This window comes from Halyomorpha halys, unplaced genomic scaffold, assembly GCF_000696795.3.
Source record: "Halyomorpha halys isolate HHAL.00 unplaced genomic scaffold, Hhal_1.1 Scaffold403.1, whole genome shotgun sequence".
Classification (NCBI taxonomy): domain Eukaryota; kingdom Metazoa; phylum Arthropoda; class Insecta; order Hemiptera; family Pentatomidae; genus Halyomorpha; species Halyomorpha halys.
In genome coordinates this window covers 552,762-574,842 of record NW_027116019.1, presented here as the reverse complement: position 1 = coordinate 574,842, position 22,081 = coordinate 552,762, and the positions used below count along the sequence as shown (strand labels likewise).

General features: G+C 31.3%; 1 long non-coding RNA gene across 1 annotated transcript in view; it reads left to right on the top strand.

Annotated features, from left to right (window-relative positions):
* LOC106682320 (uncharacterized) overlaps window positions 1-22,081 on the top strand; it is a 468,677-nt gene that overhangs the window by 14,758 nt on the left and 431,838 nt on the right. Inside the window, exon 2 of the long non-coding RNA XR_010845003.1 lies at window positions 6,247-6,322. This is a non-coding gene — a long non-coding RNA (uncharacterized lncRNA). The remainder of the gene's footprint in view (window positions 1-6,246; window positions 6,323-22,081) is intronic.

The following is a 22,081-nucleotide window of genomic DNA, read 5'->3' as shown; positions in this document are numbered from 1 at the left end:
TTTTTTTAAATTATTTATTTAATGTAATTTACAACTTACAAAATAATATAATAGGTAAATATGTAGTATGTTTCATATACACTTGAAAATTTTGGGAAGGAACTGTTCTTCAAACATTAATTCAAATTACAAAGTCCCGTGGCCAACTTCTTTTCAAACGCCTCGGAGGATTATCAAGGATTGTTAAGGATGAAAGATTAAGAATTAATGGGTTAGGATGGTTAAGGAGTTTGGAATAAAAAGACAGATATCTGTTTTAGGTCAAATCTGCAACGAATGGGATGTTAAGGTCTTTGTGAATGAGTTTATTTGTGACGTAATAAGGAAAATCAAGGATTTTACGTAGGATTTTGGATTTAACGATTGGATGCGGGAGGAATTTCCTGGTTTGGTGGAGCCCCAGAGCTCCATATGTCAACAGGCATTAGAATTATTATTTAAAATAAACAAAGTTAAAAGTATTTTGGTTTAAGTGATTTTTTAAATTCGACATGAGCTGGTACAAAATTGCTCCTATCAGACGATCCCAATAGTCAATAAACGTACCTGATACTAAATACGATCAGTTGTACATTTATATCCCAATTTTGATCAAAATTGTTATATACACAATGGAAATATGCAGAAAAAGGATAATTTTTAAAATATGAAACTTTCAAAAAAGACAATGAATAGTGAAAGAGCAATACTGAATGTACTAGAGAGAATTATTTCATTTATTTTTTATAAAAAATATTTTTTTTTTTTCAAAATCTGAAAGCCGTAGAAGAAGTTGAAAATGATCAAAAAGTAAACTTGAGATTTTAATAATGTTTTCCATCTTTTTTAGAAAGTGTTTGAAAAGGAACCAATTAAAAAGTTTGCCGATGAGTGCAAGCGCAAGCACAAGAGCTATCGGTTTACAAACCCTTGCCACTAATTAAATAGAGCCCCCTGGCTAAATTAAGCTATAATTAAGAAGAATTGATTAACGAATGAGGGAAATATCTCCAACGAGGCACAAAGCTCTAATTGCTTGGCGACTTGGGGCTTCAGCTTGGACTGGGGACATGATTGGTCACTCGAGTAACATGGCGAGTTATTATTGCAACTAATGTTTTAACCTTCTTTTACCTATGAGAGGATGACCTATAGGTTATTTTTCGGGTGGGAGGCACAATGTTTTTGTTTATTAAAATATCTTCATAATAAAATTTATTACTAATAAACGGAACTTATTAGTCCAAGAGAACAAGTGGAGAAAAAAGTCAGTAATTTCACACAAATATTGACTAATTTAATGAAAACTATGAATAATTACTAGTCGAAATAAAAAGACCCTGCTAAGTATAGGTAGGAGGGATAAAACCTGGCGACTGTTTCAAAACAATAAAAAATAAAAAAGAATTCTTCATTCGGAGCCTAAGAGAACATCATTTAAAGTAGATTAAATTTGCTAAAATATGAGCCCTAGTAAAGGAGTAAAGGAGTAGTTGGTGTATTTATTTGGAAAAATAAATATCTTAAAAACAATTCGACATACAAATGTCTATTAGCACTCAAATTGAAGCTAGTTTAGTGTACTATAATAGGGGTATTCATGATCTATGTTAAAGCGTGTTAAATGGAAAAACTCGTGTTAAATCGAAAAAAATTGCCTTCTTTAGCCGTGGTAAAATGAAATAACATTTAACATGGCTGAGAGTCTGTTACTTGGTCAGTTAAATCGAGAATGACGTCACACAATAGACCAGTTGAGATCGCCGCCATATTAGTTGTTGTGACTTTCAATACAGTTGTCAATTAGCTCATCTTCATTCTCTTCTTCACAAGTTTGAAGATCAATAAGACACTCATAAGCTAAACTTTCACACAAATTCCACTTTTCACTCACTCTAGGCATGTTTTAATTAATTACTTAAATCAAAACTGAAGTAAACAATAACATGAGGGTCTAGAAGGGAGGTTATAAACATAAAGGCTTATACAACAAGTTGCTGAGAAAATCCGCTAGGGACTCTTATGCATTTAACGTTTAACATGACTTCAAATAGGGCTGCTCACAATCCTATAGTTATAACATTTAACACAACATCATGAATACCCCTAACGTAGTTCATGACGATCTTCTTACGAAGATAACGATTTAGAAGATTTTATGAGATTCCAAAAAAATATATTGATTTATAGTTGTTCCTGAAATATAGTTTTTCATAAAATAAAAGTTTTGTCTGAACAATTAAAATTATCACCATGTTAATTGATTTTAGCAAATACCATTATAAAAAAAACTACTCTCACTAATACAAACGTTATAATCTTCTTAATTGTACATAAATCTTCTTAATCTTCATGATAAAATTTATCACTAATAAACAGAACTTAAAGTCCAAGAGAAATAGTGGAGAAAAAAGTCAGTTATTTCATACAAATATTGACTAATTTAATGAAAACTATATATAATTTCTAGTCAATATTCATAAGTCTGCCAGGTGTAGATAGATAAACAAAAAAGATGCCTGTTTCAAATCGCTAAAAACAAATTTTATTTAGAGCTCCATATCTTTAAAAGTACCAAAATCACTAGAAAATCTAATTGAACTTCATTTAAAGTAAAGTCAATTTACTAAAATATGAGCTCTAATTTAAAATCAACATTTCGTAAATAAATGAACTGAAAACTTAAAATTGTTCAAATCAAAAAACTGTTGATTGTTATTATTATTAAATTATGTACTTTACAGGCGAACTCTTATCTGTATGGGGGTTGCTCCATAAACAAATAGATAATTTATTATTACTATTATATGCTAACACATGAGCTCTAAGAGAGTCATAACTGTTTAATTATTCCTGTGATGTAGCTTTTTGAAAAACAACATTTCATTAAAAATGCACCGAAAAATCAGTAGCTAGTGAATGTATTGTAGGAAACTATACTCAGGAACCATAAGACGTATAGATGTCCATTAGCACTCAAATTAAAGCTAATTTAATGTACTATAAAGTAGTTTATGTGACGTTTACCTTCTTAGGACTAGTAAACTAGTAAATTTTTTCAATAATTTATGCCCCTATAAATTGGTTTTTTTTTTTGTTGTTCGGTAAAACTTTCATGTGCAAAATTCATATTCATATGCAAATTTCATAAAAACTACTACCCTTATGAAGATAAACGTTCTAAAAGTACTTTATAGCAAATAGAACAATATTTAGTTTCAGTGTTGCCAGATATCTGTACGGCTTGTGGTTCCTGAGATATAGAGATACAGTTTTTCATAAATCAAAATGGTTGTCCAAACACCAACAATTTAACACTTTGTGAATTCATTATTTCGAACATCATAAAAACTACCACATACTACTCTTACTAAGACAGACGTCATAATCTCCTTAATAGTACATTAAACTAGATTTTGATTGGAGAAGTTTGTCGGGGGGTGCGGTCAGCAAAGAACAACATAAATAAACAAAATCATATTTATTTATTTTATGCCGACGTTTCGACGTGTAAATAAACAAAACCATATTTATTTATTTTATGCCGACGTTTTGACCTGTAAATAAACAAAACCATATTTATTTATTTTATGCCGACGTTTCGACCTGGGCGCACTCCCCGACAAACTTCTCCAATTATTAATCTACGGTCAACTATCTACACCTCATAAACAAGATTTTATTTAAGTGCTAATAGGCATCTGAACATCGAATGGTTTTTGAAATATATATTTCCAACAATAAATTCACTAACTACTGATTTTTCGGCGTATTTTATGAAATGTTTAAACTATTAAACGATTATGGTTCTATTAGAGCTCATGTTTTAGCATATAATAATACTAATAATATTTTCATTTGCTTATGGGGCAACCCCCGTACAAATAGAGTTGGCGTGTGAAGTACATAATTTAACAATAATTGTAATAATAATAATAATAATAATAATAATTTAGCAATAATTGTAATAATAATAATAGCTTTTTTTTTAATTATTTATTTATTGTAATTTACAACTGTACAAAATAATACAACAGGTAAATATGTTGTATGTTTCATATATGCTTGAAAATCTTGGGAAGGAACCACCCATTGGTGGTACTTCAAACATTAATTTAAACTAGAAGGTCCCGTGGCCATCTTCTTTTCAGACGCCTTGGAGGATTATCAGGGATTGTTAAGGATGAAAGATTAAGAATTAATGGGTTAGGATGGTTAAGAAGTTTGGAATAAAAAGACGCCTACATGTTTTGGGTCAAATCTGCTACGAATGGGATGTTAAGGTCTTTATGAATGAGTTTATTTGTGACGTAATAAGGAATATCAAGGATTTTAAATAATAATAGCAATTAAAAAATTATTTAATTATTATATAAGCTTATAACTAAACTGAACACTCAAATGGTAGAACTAAATATCATTTATATAAGCTAATAACAAACAATAAACCCAAACTGGGACTACATGCATTAGTCAGTGTGAAAATGTAGATATTTTAGCTTATGTACTCTACCGTAAATGATGTTCTCTTAAGTTTTCTAGAGTTGTTGGTAGTTTTAAAGATACAGGGCTTCGAATTAAAAATTACTTTTATTTTAACATTCTGAAGCATCCGCAATTTTTTATTCCTCCTACCCATACTTGACAGACACATCAATTTAGACTATTTGTTATATCTAGTTTTTATTCCATTCCTAATAATCCTCCGAGGCGCCTGAAAAGAAGATCCTTTTTAGGAAACCTGCTAATGTAAAATGTCATTAGAGTGCTACCAATGGGTGGTTTCTCTACACGCCGGTAACACTCCATTTTAACTAAGATCAAAATTACTAAATGTAATATATAATATACAGTTGTAAATTTCAATAAAGATATAAAAAATTTAAAAAGCCTATTAATATGCATTTAAAATACTAGACTTTTTTCCTTTTTTTGTTTTTTGTAGATCGTTCCATTCTCTACGGATTTGAACTTCTCTAGTGTCCAATTGAGAAAACTTGAAAGTTAAAATGTTTGGCAACTCCGACGAAAAGTATAATTTAATATTTATACCACGACCCTAAAACTTTTCCACTGATAGTGAATTTAAAATTTAAATTTGCCTTTGGAGACAATTTTAAAACTTTTTATATTCATCATCTACTCTGTGTATACAGTGTTTTTTTTTAAAGTCTTATCGTGAAGTTTCTACGATCCATCGGTACACATTAAGAATAACTTCTGTATTTGAAGAAAGAAAGAAAAGATTTTTTTTTTTTTGTTAATATTAAATTCTATTCTAAACTCTGTTTAATGGTATTTGAATAGTTCCGAATTTTAATAATTATAAATATCTATATACTTGCAGACCCGGCAATATTTCGCAATTTCTATATTTAGGGATGTATATAGATTAATTGAACACAATCGAGAGTTTGATATAAATTAATATATTAAGTTGGAATTAATGCATTATTATTTTTATTTACACATTGAATTAATTGCTTATCATATCTATTTAACTTACATTGTAAAAAACATATAAAATAAAAATATATGATCATAAAATATTATTTTATATATAATCTTTTCACTTTCTTGAGACTGATTATTATTGTTTAAATTAAATTAATTGTATCTAAATTAAAGCATCAAAACATTCTTTATTTTCTCAAAAGTCCAACGCTTCGGCCAATTCAGCCATCTTCAAGGATAATTTTTAAAACCAATTTACACTAAAAACTTGTTACAAATATTGTTATGATAGCAAGGCGTAATTGGGTAAAATAATAGTTTAGTGTAAAATGGTTCTAATAAAATGTTGTATACGTCTTGATTTGTTTCAAGTATATGTTGTCTGTTAAGTTGATTACTCTATCTATCAAATTTTTGGCTTATTATTTTTTGATAATTTGAAAAATAATTTAATAATCTATTACTTGTATTGAATTTTTTGTCTATTTAGTGGTTATTTTGTCATAGTCTGAAATAATGTCCGTATCTAAAAATCTGATTTTTTTATTCTGAGTCTTTCTACAGTGAATTATATTCTTTTATGGATGAATATATGTAATATTTTTTGTAACTGGTTTTGATGTGGTAGTACATATTAGAGTAATAACATATTATAATTGGAAGTTTTCTTCACCTCAACAATTAAAAAAAAAAAATCAATATAATCAACTTCCTAGAAAAGATAATTCATAATACAATTTTTCTATTTTTTAAAATTATTTTAACCTTAAAATCATCTTAGTGCATTAATTTTTTTTTTTTTTTTTTTTTTAGTGCTTTGCTCTACATCGTTTTGCTGACCAAAGCTGCTTTTCCGGTTATTCGTCTGCTTCGTCGTTGCCGCTCAACCGTAAGTAATTTTTTAATAATACTTAGAATATATTTTTTATTTCAGGAATATTAAATTTTCGGAAACACTGTACATATATATTGGTATCAAAGAAGAACTTCTCTCTGCAATCTGATAACTGACAACACCAAGATTTGAAACACATTAATGATTATGAACAGAACGATTTATTGAATTATTACAAAGCCATTTTAATATTTGAATTTCTATTCGTCCTTCGATGTTAAATAATGTTCGAGGAGAAGGTGGTTGGGGGTGCGGTCAATAATAAACACAAATAAGTTGGATTAATCTATTTTATTGTGCCAACGTTTCGGCTAGAGTTTCTAGCCTTCTTCAGGGCTGTTAGCTGGAAAATCAAACGCCTAATCTTTAAGTGATAAGTGATAGCCGAAACGTTGACCCTCAAAAATGGTTATTTATTATTTTTATTCAAATTTTCTCGTTTATGCCCTCTTACGATTTTCTAGTTTAAATTTATGTGTTGACTTTCTGCCCCATAGTATCCTTTAATAATACCCCAATTATTCCTGTCGAAGAGATCCGTTACCTAGGACAACATCTGGACAAACGATTTACCTGGAATCCATATATAAGACTAAAAAGTTTCCTTACTGGACTAACGGTCTAAGCTTCCAACTAATTACAAAAGACTCATTTATATGATTATAATAATAAAGCCTATATGGGCTTACAGAGTTGACCTTTGGAGCTCCACTAAACCATCGAATTTCTCTCACAGTCAGTTCTTACAATCCAAATGAAGGCCCCTTACTTTGTCTCAAATCAATTCTATATGTTGCCGATTTGATCAGAACAAAATACTAATCATTCCATGATAAACTTCTTAACACCCAAACCAACTTGTTCCTAACCTGGCTTCTCCCTTATAGCTGATAATCCTCCTACTAGGGTTTGTCGGTTTTTAAAACCCGGTTTTGAAAACCGGTTTTTTAGTAGAAAATATCGGTTTTCAATGTATGAATGACAAGTGAGAGGGTATTTTCTATTTCGGGGAATTTTGTGAATAAACTAAGGACACGGCTAAATAGCAAATCGATAGACGTCCGCTGTTTTCTGAAATCATATTTCATTAAACAAAAAAATAAATAGAATATTTAAATTTGTATTAAAATTGCCCGGAATAGAAAATACTCGGTCCTTTGCTTAATTGTCTTTAAAACTAAAATTGATTTTAATAAGTGTGTATGCATAAACTTTATTTACTCTTGTCTTTCGGCTTTGATTATAATTTACATTATATAATACACAGTTATATATTTTCTAATTGTTTTTAATAAGTATCCATCTGTATCTAATAACATTGTTTTTTTAAAAAAAATAATATGGTTAATATGAAAATATAGTGTTTTTATTTATTCGAACCCTTTGCTGAATATCTCGTTTCACTGTTACAAAAATATTTACATTCTTATACGTGAAAATTATGCATAAATAATAATCCTGGTCAACTATTATTTCATTGTTCTACTAAATTGCATAAAAAAATTTTACTATCAATAAAATTGAACAGTAAATAACTTCAGTCCAAAACTGCCTTTAATCACTCTAAATTTTCTGTTAAAAATTTTTGTTCGAATTACAGAATATTCGAGCAAACAATTTTTTTATAATAATTCGAAACCGGTTTTCTGGAAAAATTACTATTCGAAAACCGGTTATCTAAAATGTCGGTTTTTGTATAAACCCTACCTCCTACATCTGAAAAGATGAGATCTTCTCTAGAAATATTATTGGAGTTATATCATTGGGTAGATTCTCTAGAACTGAGCATGTTTAGATTTATATAAAGTTACTTTATCAGTGTTATAGGTTCAGGCCAAAAACTGTTTTCTTAAATATATTTTCAGAAACATTCAAATTTTAATTAAGTAGTAAAATTTCGTTTACAGATATTAGAACATACCTAATCGAGTATTTTATTAATTCGTTTCATCATCTTAGCTTTACTATTGTATAACTGTTTTTATCCTTCCATCCTGCGTTTAAGTCAATAATTAAAACAGAACTGTAGTATAATTTTGAAATTATAAAAAGTATTAAAAACATAACTACAATAATGTTATTATATTTATATTTTTTAAATTAATGGAGGGGTACGCCCGCTCCGCCTGACGGCGTTCCGACCCCCTTTTTACAAAAATTACAACTGTTCATTTAATTATACAACTCGTTTCCCTAATTGTATGATTGTAATTTACTCGTATTCTGTATTATATTTTTTTTGTAATACACTGTAATAAATATATTTTGCATTATTTTCTCTTCTAATTATTCAGTTTCCAAGAGTTCAATTCGCCGACTAGTTCCAAGTTTCTTTATTCAGGATTTTATTTCCACTAAGAGAGTATAATGAAATATTACAAGCGGGTCACTTATATAATAGAGTGACATATTTAAAAAAAACTGTGACTCACCCATAATAATAATAATAATCTTTATTTATTTTGGGATTGATCCCTTTAGAATAATGTACAGGCGTCAAAATTAGGCTTCAGAGACTTAGAGTGAAATACCAAATAAAAATGAAATTATAAAAGTCATAAAATATAATAAAATATTGAATTTAAAAAGATAAAAACGAACAACAATAACAGAACATATAAAATAAGAATAGAATAAATAAAGTAAAATCATATGTCATATCATAAAATATAAGATGACAAACACTTCTGATAATAAGTAATAGGAAAAAAAATCAAATATAATTAAACTAAAACTAATAAATGAAAAGGTAAAATTTCTGCTAATGTACATATTTACAAGAATAAACAAAAATCTGAGACATTAAGTACAGAAATATATAAATCTTGTTTGAAACTTTAATTGTTATTCTTCAAGAACTGGTTGGACAGAAGTTGGTCGACGATACGGGATTTGAAGATTGGAAGGGTATTAGAACTACGAATGAAAGAGGGAATAGAACTCCATAGCGATGAGGAACGGATGAGAAAAGATCTTCCAAAGGCTGCGGTTCGATGGGCACTTACATATAAGTCTGAAGGCCGTGAGCGGGTATTGCGGGAATGCATGGGTTTAAATTGAAGGATATCAGAGATGTACGATGGACGGGGGGATTGGATAATTTGGTAGAGGAAGGAAGCAAGAAAATATTTACGACGGAAGAAGGGGTAAAGCCACTTCAATTCTTCATAAAATCGGGTGACGGAGGCATTCCTGGGAACCCAAAAGATGAATCATACACAGCAATTAATTAACCGTTTTAATTTTGTTTCGAGATCCCCAGAGACACCCCCGAAAAACATACAGCAATAATCAATGTGGGGGAATATTAAGGAAGTAACCAGGAGCCTACAGGTTTCAAAAGGAAGTAGGTGGCGAAGATAATTTAAACGTTTTAGGGTGAAGAAGGTACGACGGGAAATATCGGAGACATGGTTTTTCCAGGAGAGAATTTGATCTATAGTGACACCAAGGTTTTTAACGTATGGATGGAATTAAATACTGTGGCAGATTACGAACCGAAGAGTGAGGCGCTGCGTCCCCGAAACGTCCAGGGATAAAATATATGAACTAGGCACTGGTGTTTTAATTTTTGACCTGAAGGCAGTATAGGAGGATAAACATAAAATATATTATTATTAATTAGATAATTACAAATAATTGAGCTCTTAATGTAATTTTTATAATTAAAGCTTATCATGAAATGAAACAGTTTTGTATAATCTTTACACTAAAACATTAAAAAAATATGATAATATATATTTAGATATCTAGATGACAAAAAAGCACTCGACTGCGTTTGACAGGGACAGCAGTTTCTTCTTTTTTATTTCTTGCGTTTCATTCTCTTATTTTTTCTCATATAATCGATACCTACTTATAAACTATCGAAATAAAATAACGTTTTAATCCCTGGAAAATACAAGTCGACGTCTTACTTCATATTTCCTCTCAAGAACATTCCTTCGAGCCTTACAATAAAAAAAAAATTAAAAGTTCTCTCTTTTAGGAAAATTAATTGAAAAGTTGTAATTTTCCTAAAAGAGAGGAAGAGAATCTTCAATTGTATTTGTCGTTAAATTAGTGTAAATTTATTTAACATCATTGTGATGTAAGCCATCAACCAGGGTTAGCCAATTATGAAACTAATAGCTAAAATTGTCATCGATACGATATTTAATTATCAATGGTTCATTCATGAATAAGGGTCGTAACCATAGCAATTTTAGCTATTAGTTTTAACTATAGCGAATCTTCATCTACTTCATCTATATAATGCTTAGAACAATTCAAGAATTCGTTTTATTTAAATAAATTATGAAAATATACCCACCAGCCTAAAAAAAAAAAGAAAATCCATTTACATTTAAATAAAAAATCCTTTCCAAAGCCGATGGGTGGAAATGACATATTTTCCTTAAAAAAAAAAAAAAAAAAAAAGATTGTGAAATAATACGTTCCTGTAGTTGATGTTAAAATTAAATGTATTATATGGATTGCCTGTCACATGCAGGTTTTAATATGAACAATTTTTTTAAGTTTCAGTCATTCGATAAAGGTATTATTTTTTTTTTCTTGGTATATCATGGAAATACGGAACATTTATTATATGTGTAAGATTTTTTTTTTGTTACTGTTATTGAACAATAGTTGAGCATTCAATTACAGTAGTAATAACAATAAATACGGATTCGTTACATTAACCAAATATATCATGGTGGACACTTGGTAATCCGGACTAATAAAACAAAAGAAATGGTCACTTCGTCAATAATAAATAGATTTAAAGATAAAAATCGTAAATAATAAAGGAAAAGAAGGAGATATATAAGAAGACTTTTGTTTCTCTTTTGACCGCAACCCTGACCATTGACCTTATACATCAACTTTTACGATCAACTATATATACATATATACAATAGTGATAAAGATATGACTAAAAATGAAAAATACAGAATGATACAGTACATGAGTTATTACATGATAATAATAATAACTATAATAACTAAGTAAAATTAGAATGACACATATCGTTACAAATAATAGGAGATTATACTGAATAAAATAAAACAATATAGGATATAATAACAATAATTGTAAAAGAAGTAACTAATAATAGCTGTTCAACCGATTCCTTTGAACAGCCCTGATGAAGCCCTGCAAAGTGGGGCGAAACGTCGGAAAATAAATAGTTGTAAACTATTTTTGTTTCTCTTTTGACCGCAACTCTGACCATATTCTTATATATCAATTTTTACGGTCAACTATATATACATATATACGAAAAAGAAGGTTTAATTCATCATTACACCTTAGAAGGAGTATAATAGAGGTGGTAACTGGTAAAGTAAAGCAAAACAAGGCGGGGCATAGTAGGAACCAGTCACTGGCTGCCTTCTGTTTTAGATTATATTACAATGCCGGACGTTCCAATCAACCACAATGTAAAACTAGCCTCCGTGGGCGTGGCCTTTTTGGCTTCACTTTTCCTTTGAAGGAGAGTAGGGTTATACTCGGGTGCTGTCAAAATAACTTATTTAATAACTAAATAGTAAATAAATAATTTATTTATGATCCAACGTTTCGCCCCAGATTGCAGGACATCATCAGGGCGAAATTTCACGCCGTTTTTTAATTTCAGGTGCTTTTTAAATATTGCTCGATTAAACTATCTTAAAGTCTCCTCTTCCCGTTTTATGCAAACATTTGAGAAGTGATATAGGACCGTCGCTTCCCGGGGGTCTTAGGGGGGCGGGTCCGGCGGGGAAGGATTGCCTTTTTTAAACTGTAAATTTCAAAATGTGATGCGTGTTTGCCTTTTTTCTGTGTTATGATCTCCTCTTGTGAGATTGAGACATGTCGTACATCGACCAACCTACTCGCTATAATTGTCTGTTAAAAAGTCAGATAGGCTGCCACTGAGGGTGGGAGTGGAGGGTTTCATACCATTTTTCAATTTCAGGGCTTTTTAAATATTACTCCATTTAACTATCTTAAAGTCTCCTCTTCCCCTTTTAAGCTAATATTTCAAAAGTGATATAGAACCGTCGCTCCCCGGGGTTCTAACGGGGCGGGTCCGGCGGGACTGGATTTCCTTTTTGAAATTGTCACCTGCAAAGTGCCCTTTGTTGATATACCCGGCATATAGGTATAACAAGACATATGGCAGACTTTTATAATATATTAATAATTTTTAATACCTGGATACATATCAAATCTAAGTTGATAATTGAATTTTTCATAAACTGTATATATAAAATTGGGCTCGACGTTTCCACAACTCACTCACTCATTTATTTATCCGTATATATATCTATAAAGTTGAAATTATTAATAGTGGTTCTAGTTATGGTGCAGATATGCAATGAGACATGGTTTAAAAAAGGTTGGTTCTTCATAGGATTTTACTGAAGTTAACGAAAGCAGTAAATAATTAACAACAGTTTTTTTTTTTTTTATGAATGGATATTGTTGAATACATAACATATTACACCACTTTTTTTCTTTATATGGTATTATAAATATGTCAATAAGAACTAGAAACAACCTATAGCAATAGTTGCGTCCAGACGAGGTGAATCAAAGACAAATGAGGGCCAAAAGATAATAAAGAAGAATAAAGCAGAAACAATTTGAAATAGGCAAGATAATAAATATAGAAGCGGGAAGAGAAGATGCGGGTTGGAGGTGATTCAGTACCGGCCGAAGGGAAACACTAAATTTCTCGAACCAGAACCACTCGTAAAAATCGCCCCCTCCTCTCGAGAAACAACTCACTACCCTTTCTTCAAACATCGGATCCTCATTGATTTTATCGCCTCTTCTTACCTTAGCTAGTTTTTATGGCTTTCCAATAGTCACAAGTTGTCACTATACCTTCTTGAGGGTATTGGGTGATAGATGCGTAAAAACAAAATATACATAAATGCTTAGGAATCGCGTGTTAGAAGTTAAACCCCTTAAGTTAAAAAAAACAAAAACTGCTGAGTGGTGTAAGATAGTTCACTTTGAGATGTAAGATACGGAGTCTACGCATTACTATGAACAATTACAATATAGATGGATCTAATCAGTGTTGGGCAAAAATTATTCGATTGACAAAAAACGAATACTTTTTTATTCATAGTTTTTATTCGATTCACGAGAGACGAATAAATTTTTATTCGAATAAAAATACGACTAAACAATCCGAATACTCTTTATTCGAATATTTAAAATGCTATTTCAATAGAATAAAAAATTAGTCGAATGAAAAATTATTTGAATACAAAATTAGTCTAATACATATTATTCGAATAAAAATTTGATTTTTTTTTTTTAAATTCGCTTATTTTTTTACCACCTTCAATTTACAATGTATGAGGGTCCTATTTCACATATTCAGACGAGTACAAAACGAAAATGCAATTGCTTTTAAGGTCCCATATCGATTTATTTTAATATTTTTTTTATTTCTAACACACAGGGGCCAATTTCTATGTTTTCGGATATACAGAATATGAAAATGATATTGAATTTTAATATCGCGTATTGATTTATTTTAACTTTCTTGATTTCTAACATGTTACGGTCCCTTTATACATTTTGAGGAATGCAAAATATGAAAATTATATCGATTTTAAGATCTAGTATTGATTTATTTTAAATAAGATAAGAAATCTGCATATCTCAAAACGTAAAGAGGCCCTAACATGTTAGAAATCAGAAAAGTTAAAATAAATCGATAGTATTTTCATATTCTACATATCTCAAAACATAAAGGGACCCTAACATGTTGAAAATCAAGAAAGTTCAAATAAATCGATATGCAATCTTAAAATCGATAGCATTTTCTTATTCAACACATATAAAGAATTATTCGAGTAGAAAATTCACGAATAAAAAAGTATTCATCTCTCGTCATTCGAATAATATTTGCCCAACTCTGGTTGTAATAGGGTGTTTAAAAAATGAAAAACAAAAAAGTGACCTTTACACCATATTTAAGATTTCAAAGAACTGTAAATAGTTTAATCATATTTAATTCTCACCAATACTTAAGAATTATAGCTTGTTTATTCACATCCGACTTCAAAAAAGCCTCAGTTTAGTCATTCGTTTCAAAGAAGAAACATGACAGCTTCCTACGAGGTTATCGTAATTTTAAGGTATTACTGAAAAAAAAATTCAAAGCAGCTGAAGCAACTCATGAAATTATTAAATATGAAGGGGAAGGTGTCCTTCACCAGTGCACCGCGTGGCGTTGGTTTGAAAAATTTAGCAGTGGGGATAAGACGTTGGAGAGAGGAAGAAGGCCGGTGCGACCATTAATATAGATATTGATAGGGTTCTCCAGGAAGCTGTTGAGTCAAATCCGTCCACAAGTACTCGCAATCTTGCCAAGGTATGTGGTGTGTCAAGAGATACTGTTATTCACCATCTACTCTCCATGGGAAAGGTGAAGAAGAGCAGTAGGCTGATCCCTCAAGAATTCAACAATCACTTCTATGTCAAACCAAAGAAAAGTTTAAAGAACTTCATAGGTTCAAACTTCTACGTCATCCCCCATATACTTCACATCTCACACCATCGGATTGTTTCGATCTATGGACCATTTCCTTCAATGGAAACAATTTAATATTTTTGAGCAAGTTGAAATTGCGGCTCTTTGACAGCCATCCCAAAGAATGGTATCTGCGTGGGATCGAGCAATTGGCTAGCAGATGGCAAATGGTGGTAGATAAAAAGTCTACACTTTGAGTGTAAACCCATGACCTCTTCCCCTACAATATCCTTTAATAATACCCCACTTATTCCTGTCGAACAGATCCGTTACTTAGGACTACATCTCGACAAACGACTGACATGGAATCCTCATACAAGACTAAAAAGACAAGAAACTGCTCGTAGATTCCGACTATTGCAACATTTACTAGACAAACGGTCTAAATTGCATATCCATTACAAAATACTGATCTACATGACTATTATAAGGCCTATCTGGACATACGGAGTGGAGCTTTAGAGCTCCACTAAACCATCAAATTCCTCCAGAATCCAATCCTTACATTCCAAAATCCTTAATGCTCCTTACTTTGTCACACTTTGGCCAGAACCAAATACCGTTCCTTCCATAATAAACTTCGCAACCACCCAAATCCACTTCTCCTTCATTACCTAATAATCCTCCTAGGCGTCTGAAAAGAAGATGGCCTCGAGATCTTCTTCTCTAGATATGTTATTGGAGCTCTATCAGTGGGTAGATTCTCCACATGTTTTTATCATGTTACTATGTCACCTAAAGAAAATTTACTTGTTGTATATATGTGTATACAGTTGTAAATATCAATAAATAAATTATTAAAAAATACACTTTGAGTATGAATTGTATTTTATATCAAAGAAATAATAATACAAATATTTAGTTGAAAACGGACATTTTTTTTTTTTTTTATTATACTCTCCATTATATACAACTTGTCTCCTAGAGTACCCATCCACAACTAACTCTGTTGGATGACTACACCTCTTTAAACAATAATGAATAATACCTCTGACGGGGTATTTATCTGCAAAATGAAGGTGAAAATAAAAATGTTCTCCATGGAGGAGGACTTGTCTGACAGCTTCCTATTTACGCATGTTTACATATATGTTGTATAGCATAGGCACCTGATGCGAATAATACCTATTTTTGTTCATGGGCAATTAAAACCTTTGACATTTGTCGTTTACAGGAAAGAGCTATTGTTGCCCAATAAAGGGTAATTCTTGAACGAAAATCTAAATCGAAATCATGTTCTATCGCTGATGGCTTGAGTATATTTTCGTGTCATTTGCGTATTGTTACGATTTTACTACTATTGGTTCATAAGAACAACACTACATCTTAAAATATCTATATTATTACACAATGACATTTATAAATATACAAGTGCAATACTATATTTGATGACGATTATATTATTTCATAGGAATTGAAATTTCAAGGAAGGGGGAATCTCTCTTATTTTTTATGAAATATTCCTTCTTTTTTTTTTTTTATTACTTCCACTAATTCATACTCTAAGAAAGAAACTTTGGGTTAATGATAGTTAAAGTACAAATATTTTATACTGCACTGATACAATGTAAAATTATCTTTATCATTGTTCGGTATTAACGGATAATCAAGATTTTAATGCCTGAGTTTAGTTTATATTAAAAACGTCAGACATAATTAGAGATATTTTACCTAATTCTTTTTCCAACAACACTACACGTTCAATAGTTTAGGTGAATAAGACTTTATGAAAAAAAACTGAATACCGGATAATATGTGTGTACGTATTTTGATAGATGTTAACATTCATCGGTATGGTTTGTACGTATCAAGGAATATATGCTGATTCATAAAGAATAAGAATTAATAATTAAACAAACAAAAAGTTATACTTGAGTTTAGATAAACTAATATGCAAGAGGAAGCTTCATATATACATGTATACATATAATGTTTTGAAAAAATCCAAACCCTCTTGATTTTGAGAAGTGGAAAGTGACACGAAGAACATCGGCCAACATCGGATTCAGGAGCAGGTTTTCAGGAAAGGATAAAATCAACACGTGCTAGGAATGGACTTGGGAGGGAAGAAGTGGCACTCTCAAAGGATGAAGGAGCTCTGCACTCGAAGGAAGCAACTCGAAGTTGATTTATCGTACCCTACAAAAGGGTTAGTCGAAAAAAAGGTGTTTTGTAAGTCATACCCTATAGTGAAAAAAAATGTACAGAATATAATTTAAATAAAAATTTTACAATCCAAAATCCTCAATGCTCCTTACTTTGTCACAAATAAAATCATACATAAAGACCTTAATGTAACCAATCTAGCCCGAACCAGATATCAATCCTTCCATTATAAACTCCCTAACTACTCAAACCTCCTAGTTTCTAACCTTGCATCCTCTTCCATTCCTGACTAATTCTCCGAAGCGCCTGAAAAGAAGATAGAGACTAGCTAATGTCAATAGAGTGCTACCAATGGGTATTTTCTCTACACGCCTGTAATACTTTAGTATTTGTATACGCCTGTAGTATTTTACTCTAGCAGGTCTCGTGACCATCTTCTTTTTAGACGCCTCAGAAGATTGTTGGAAATGGAAGAAGAGGCAAGGTTAGGGACTGGTGGGTTTGGGAATTTTTAATGGAAGGAATGATATCTGGTTCGGGATAAATCGGTTACATAAGGAACATTAAGATCTTTATTTTGGATTGTAAGGATTGGATTCGAGAGAAATTCGAAGATTTAGTGGAGCCCCAAATCTCAACTCCAGATGTCCAGATTGGCCTTATTACAGTTATGTATATCAGTCTTTTGTTTAATAATTAAAAAAAAATCCTGTGTCAAGATACTGTGTTTTTTAGTGTAGCGCATGACTATTAATACAATTTTGCTTCAATATAGTTTTATGATTGACTGATCATCAAGAACCTAAAAAAAAAATAGAACAATAACATATATAATGAGGTGTAGATAGTTGACCGTAGATTAATGATTGGAGAAGTTTATCGGGGGGTGTGGTCAGCAAAGAACAACATCAATCAATTTAATTTTTTTTTTACTATTCAATTATCAGTTATCAATTTTTTATCATTTATGATTTAATTCAATATTTTGTAGAATTCCAAATTTGTTTGCATACTATTCCTTTTCAATTTCATGTTTCTCTAAATGTTGTTGTTATCTCTTTTGTTCTATAGTCCTGATGAAGAGTCGAAACGTAGGAATAAAATAAATAAATATGATTTTGTTTCTTTATGTTGTTCTTTGCTGACCGCACCCTCAGACAAACTTCTCCAATTAATAACATATATATATTTTGCAATAATTCATAGTACTGAACGCACTCCCAGTTGTAAATCTGTATATTAAAAGGAAGACACAGTTGTGACGTGACACACACACAATCACATCCTCCCCCCTTCTTTAATAAATAAATGTGAAAGAGGATGTGAGGAGCGAATACGAGTGACTGGGAACCGGATGAACTCGAGCTTAAAAATGAGATTTCTTTTCATTTGTTTTGTGTCGACTCTGCCACGCTTTGCTGCCCTCACCCATAAAATTATCAGCCAACAAAAGAGGCCAAGTTGCCGCTGAGACAAAAGGAACAAGCGGGGTGGCGGGAGGGGGGTCGGGAAAGTCTTTGAACTCACCTACCCCCCACTCTTTATTATAATACACACAAAACGGAAGTTTTTCATTACGATAAAAAATTCAGCAAAAAGAGAATAAGAAAGGCCTACGCTTAATGGACGTGAAGTTAGACCCGGTGACGCAGTTTTAAATTTCCTATATAACAGTCGTAAATACGCTTTGATGTTCTCGTCTGTAAGGGAATGAATGCATCCAACCGTCACATCTCTTTATACTAAATTGTTCCTTATGCACTTATACGAAGTACGAGTGGAACCTCGATGTATTAGTAGTACGTAATTTTCACTTTTCAAAAACATATCCGTATTTTGGTATAAAAACCTAAAATATGCCAAATCTAGCAGTAGAAAACCCAAATGTAAAAAATCGTGAATAAACCAATGGGTAACTAAAATCTTTTTTATTTTAATTATATCTGTATTCACTTTTACAACTGTACATTACCAATACATCCAGTGATTTAATAAAAACTATGTATAATTACTAGTCCAAATTTATGGGTCTGCCAAGTATAGGTGGGGGGAATAAAAAATGGCGTCTGTTTCATAACCTTAAAAAAACATTAATTTTCATTCGGAGCTCTATAATTTAAAAACTACCAACAACACTAGAAAATCTAAGAGAACATTATTTAAAGAAGAGTAAATTTTCTGAAATGTTAGCCCTAAAAGAGCTATTTACGTCAAATATTTCAATCTATCTCTAAAACCAAAAACAGTCAGAATAGTACAAGAGCCGGGAAGAAAAAAAGGCATCTATTATAATTTTTGATTACTTCATTAAAAACTATGTATAATTACTAGTCAAAATTGATGAGTCTGCCAAGTATAGGTAGAGGGAATAAAAATGGCATCTGTTTCATAACCTTAAAAAAACATTAATTTTTCATTCGGAGCTCTATATCTTAAAAACAATCAACAACACTAGAAAATTTAAGAGAACATTATTTAAAAAAGAGTAAATTTTCTGAAATATTAGCCCTAAAAGAGATATTTACGTCCAATATTTCTCGAGATATAGCTTTTTAAAATGTAAAATTTCTTAAAAATTTTCTAAAAGATTAGTAGTTAGCTAATTTATTTTGAGAAATCTATATCTCAGAAACAATGAGATGTATACATATCTATTAGCACCCAAATTAAAGCTAGTTTAATGGACTATAAGTAAGTTTATGACCTTTACCTTCGTAGGAATAGCAGTTTTCATGTTATTTGCTAAATTAAATTGATTTATAGTTGTTGGGACAATAAGTTTGATTTATAAAAAAGTTCATTTCAGAAACCATTGGACGTACAAATGTTTGCCAGCGCTCTAACTAAAGCTAGTTAAATTTACTACAAAATAGTTTATTACGTTTATCTTTGTAGGAGCAGTAGTTTTTATGATATTTTTCAAAATAAAATCACAAAATGTTCATTTCCAGTTGTTCGTATAAAATGTTGGATTTTTGCCAAAATATATCTCTAGATCCATAGGACGCACATATGTCTGCCAACACTCAAAATAAAGGAAATTTAACTTACTATAACATAGTTTCTGACACTTATCTTCGTAGGGGTAGTAATTTTTATGATATTCCCGCCGATGGCAGGCGCCATTTTGTATTCCCTCTACCTATACTATACCTATGCAGACTCATGAATTTTGACTAGTAATTATACATAGTTTTCATTAAATTAATCAAAAATTAGGGTGAGATAACTACCTTTTTTCTCCTCTTGGGCTCTTGTACTATAATGACATGATACAGGCATGTAGAGAAATTACCCATTGGCCATCTTCTTAACTACCCAGTAGTAGAACTCTAAAAATAGTTTACAATATAAGGTCACGAGGCCATCTTCTTTTTAGGCGCCTCGGAGGATTGTCAGGAATGGAAGAGGATGCAAGGTTAGAAACTATGGGGTTTGAGTGGATAGGGAGTTTTTAATAGAAGGAGTGATATCTGGTTCGGGCTAGATTGGTTACATAGGGAACATGAAGGTCTTTATGTATGATTTTATTTGTGACAAAGTAAGGATCATTGAGGATTTTATGAAGGATTTTGGATTGTAAGGATTGAATACGAGAGGAATTCGAAGGTTTAGTGGAGACCCAAAGCTCAACTCCATATATCCAGATTGGCCTTATTACAGTCATGTAGATTAGTCTTTAGTAATGTGTTGGAAGTTTAGACCGTTTGTCTAGTTAGTGCTGTAATAGTCGAAATCGACGTGCAGTTTCCTGTCTTCTCAGTCTGGTGTGAGGGTTCCAGGTTAATCATTTGTCCAAATTTAATCCAATGTAGCGGATCTGTTCGGCAGGGGTACGAGTAAGACCATTAAATGAAACTGTAAGACAGTCAGTAGATTTACGACGAATGGTAAAGGTGATTTGATGGGATTTGTTGGAATTTATCTTAATTCTCCAATTACGATACCATTCATCGAGGGCTGTGATATGGGATGGAGAGTTTGGGATACAATTAATGGGTTATTATTAACAGCGAGCACACATGTGTCATCGGCATAGGTGGTGAGGATAGTGTTAGGATTGGTTGGAATGTCAGCTGTATAGACGGTGTAGAAGATGGGACCAAGGATACTACCTTGAGGAAAAATTAATTTAAAGCGTAGTTTTAGACTAAATAGCGATTTTATAAAAATAAAAAAAAAATAGGGGGATTATTATTATCGAGTAAGCAATATGAGTTATTAAAGGTTAATTAATATCAGATTTTCGTACAAATAATATGGTTCCTTTTACTATAATTAGGTCTATGAATGAATTGCTTCAAACATGGTTTGCATTTAATGTTGAAGTAGTGGATTATATCTCTTAGGTCCATGTAAATATTTTTATATGTGATTCCTGTGTGTAAAGTAATTTAAAATATAATACAAATAACTAGTGAAGAACTACGATTTACAAAGGATCGTGAGTTCAGTACTTTGTGAGGAAGCATGGTGTAAAAAAACAGCTGTTATTCAAGGAGGTGATGTTGGTCAAGATCACCAATGAGGGCCTACTACTACAGCCGGTTTCGAACCCGAGACCTTGAAGTTAGTAGCACAGTGCCCTGCCACAGCGCCACCGCTCTCTAATTATTCTTATCATGTAAAATAATTATGTGAACATATTTTAATAATGATATATTTATTATTTCTCATAATATCCATATTATTCTTTTTTTTTGTTTTATAGAGATATAAAGATATATACAATTCGTTATAGAAAAATATTTTCAAAAATAAGTGCCATAAAAATAAGATCATCAATATATCAAACGCCCTGATATTAAGGTTTTTAAATAAAAGAAAACTCTTTGCAATCAGTTACAGCAAGGTTCCACTTTTCCAACAATACGCCAGGGTATTATGTTAGCTATAACGTGGATAAGAGGGGGGGTGGAAGAAAACCGTCTCTTACCCCCTTACACGTGTAGCAGCAATCAATTAACTCAAGCAGAAAAGGAATTGAATCCGAAGAAATAAAAACTGGAATGAGAGATAGAATGAACAGTTCAATTTTTTCATTGAATCACCAGAGTGAGTTAAAAAATTTATTTATATTACATCGGGCATCCTATCCAAGCTCTTCCCCCTCTTTTACATATACT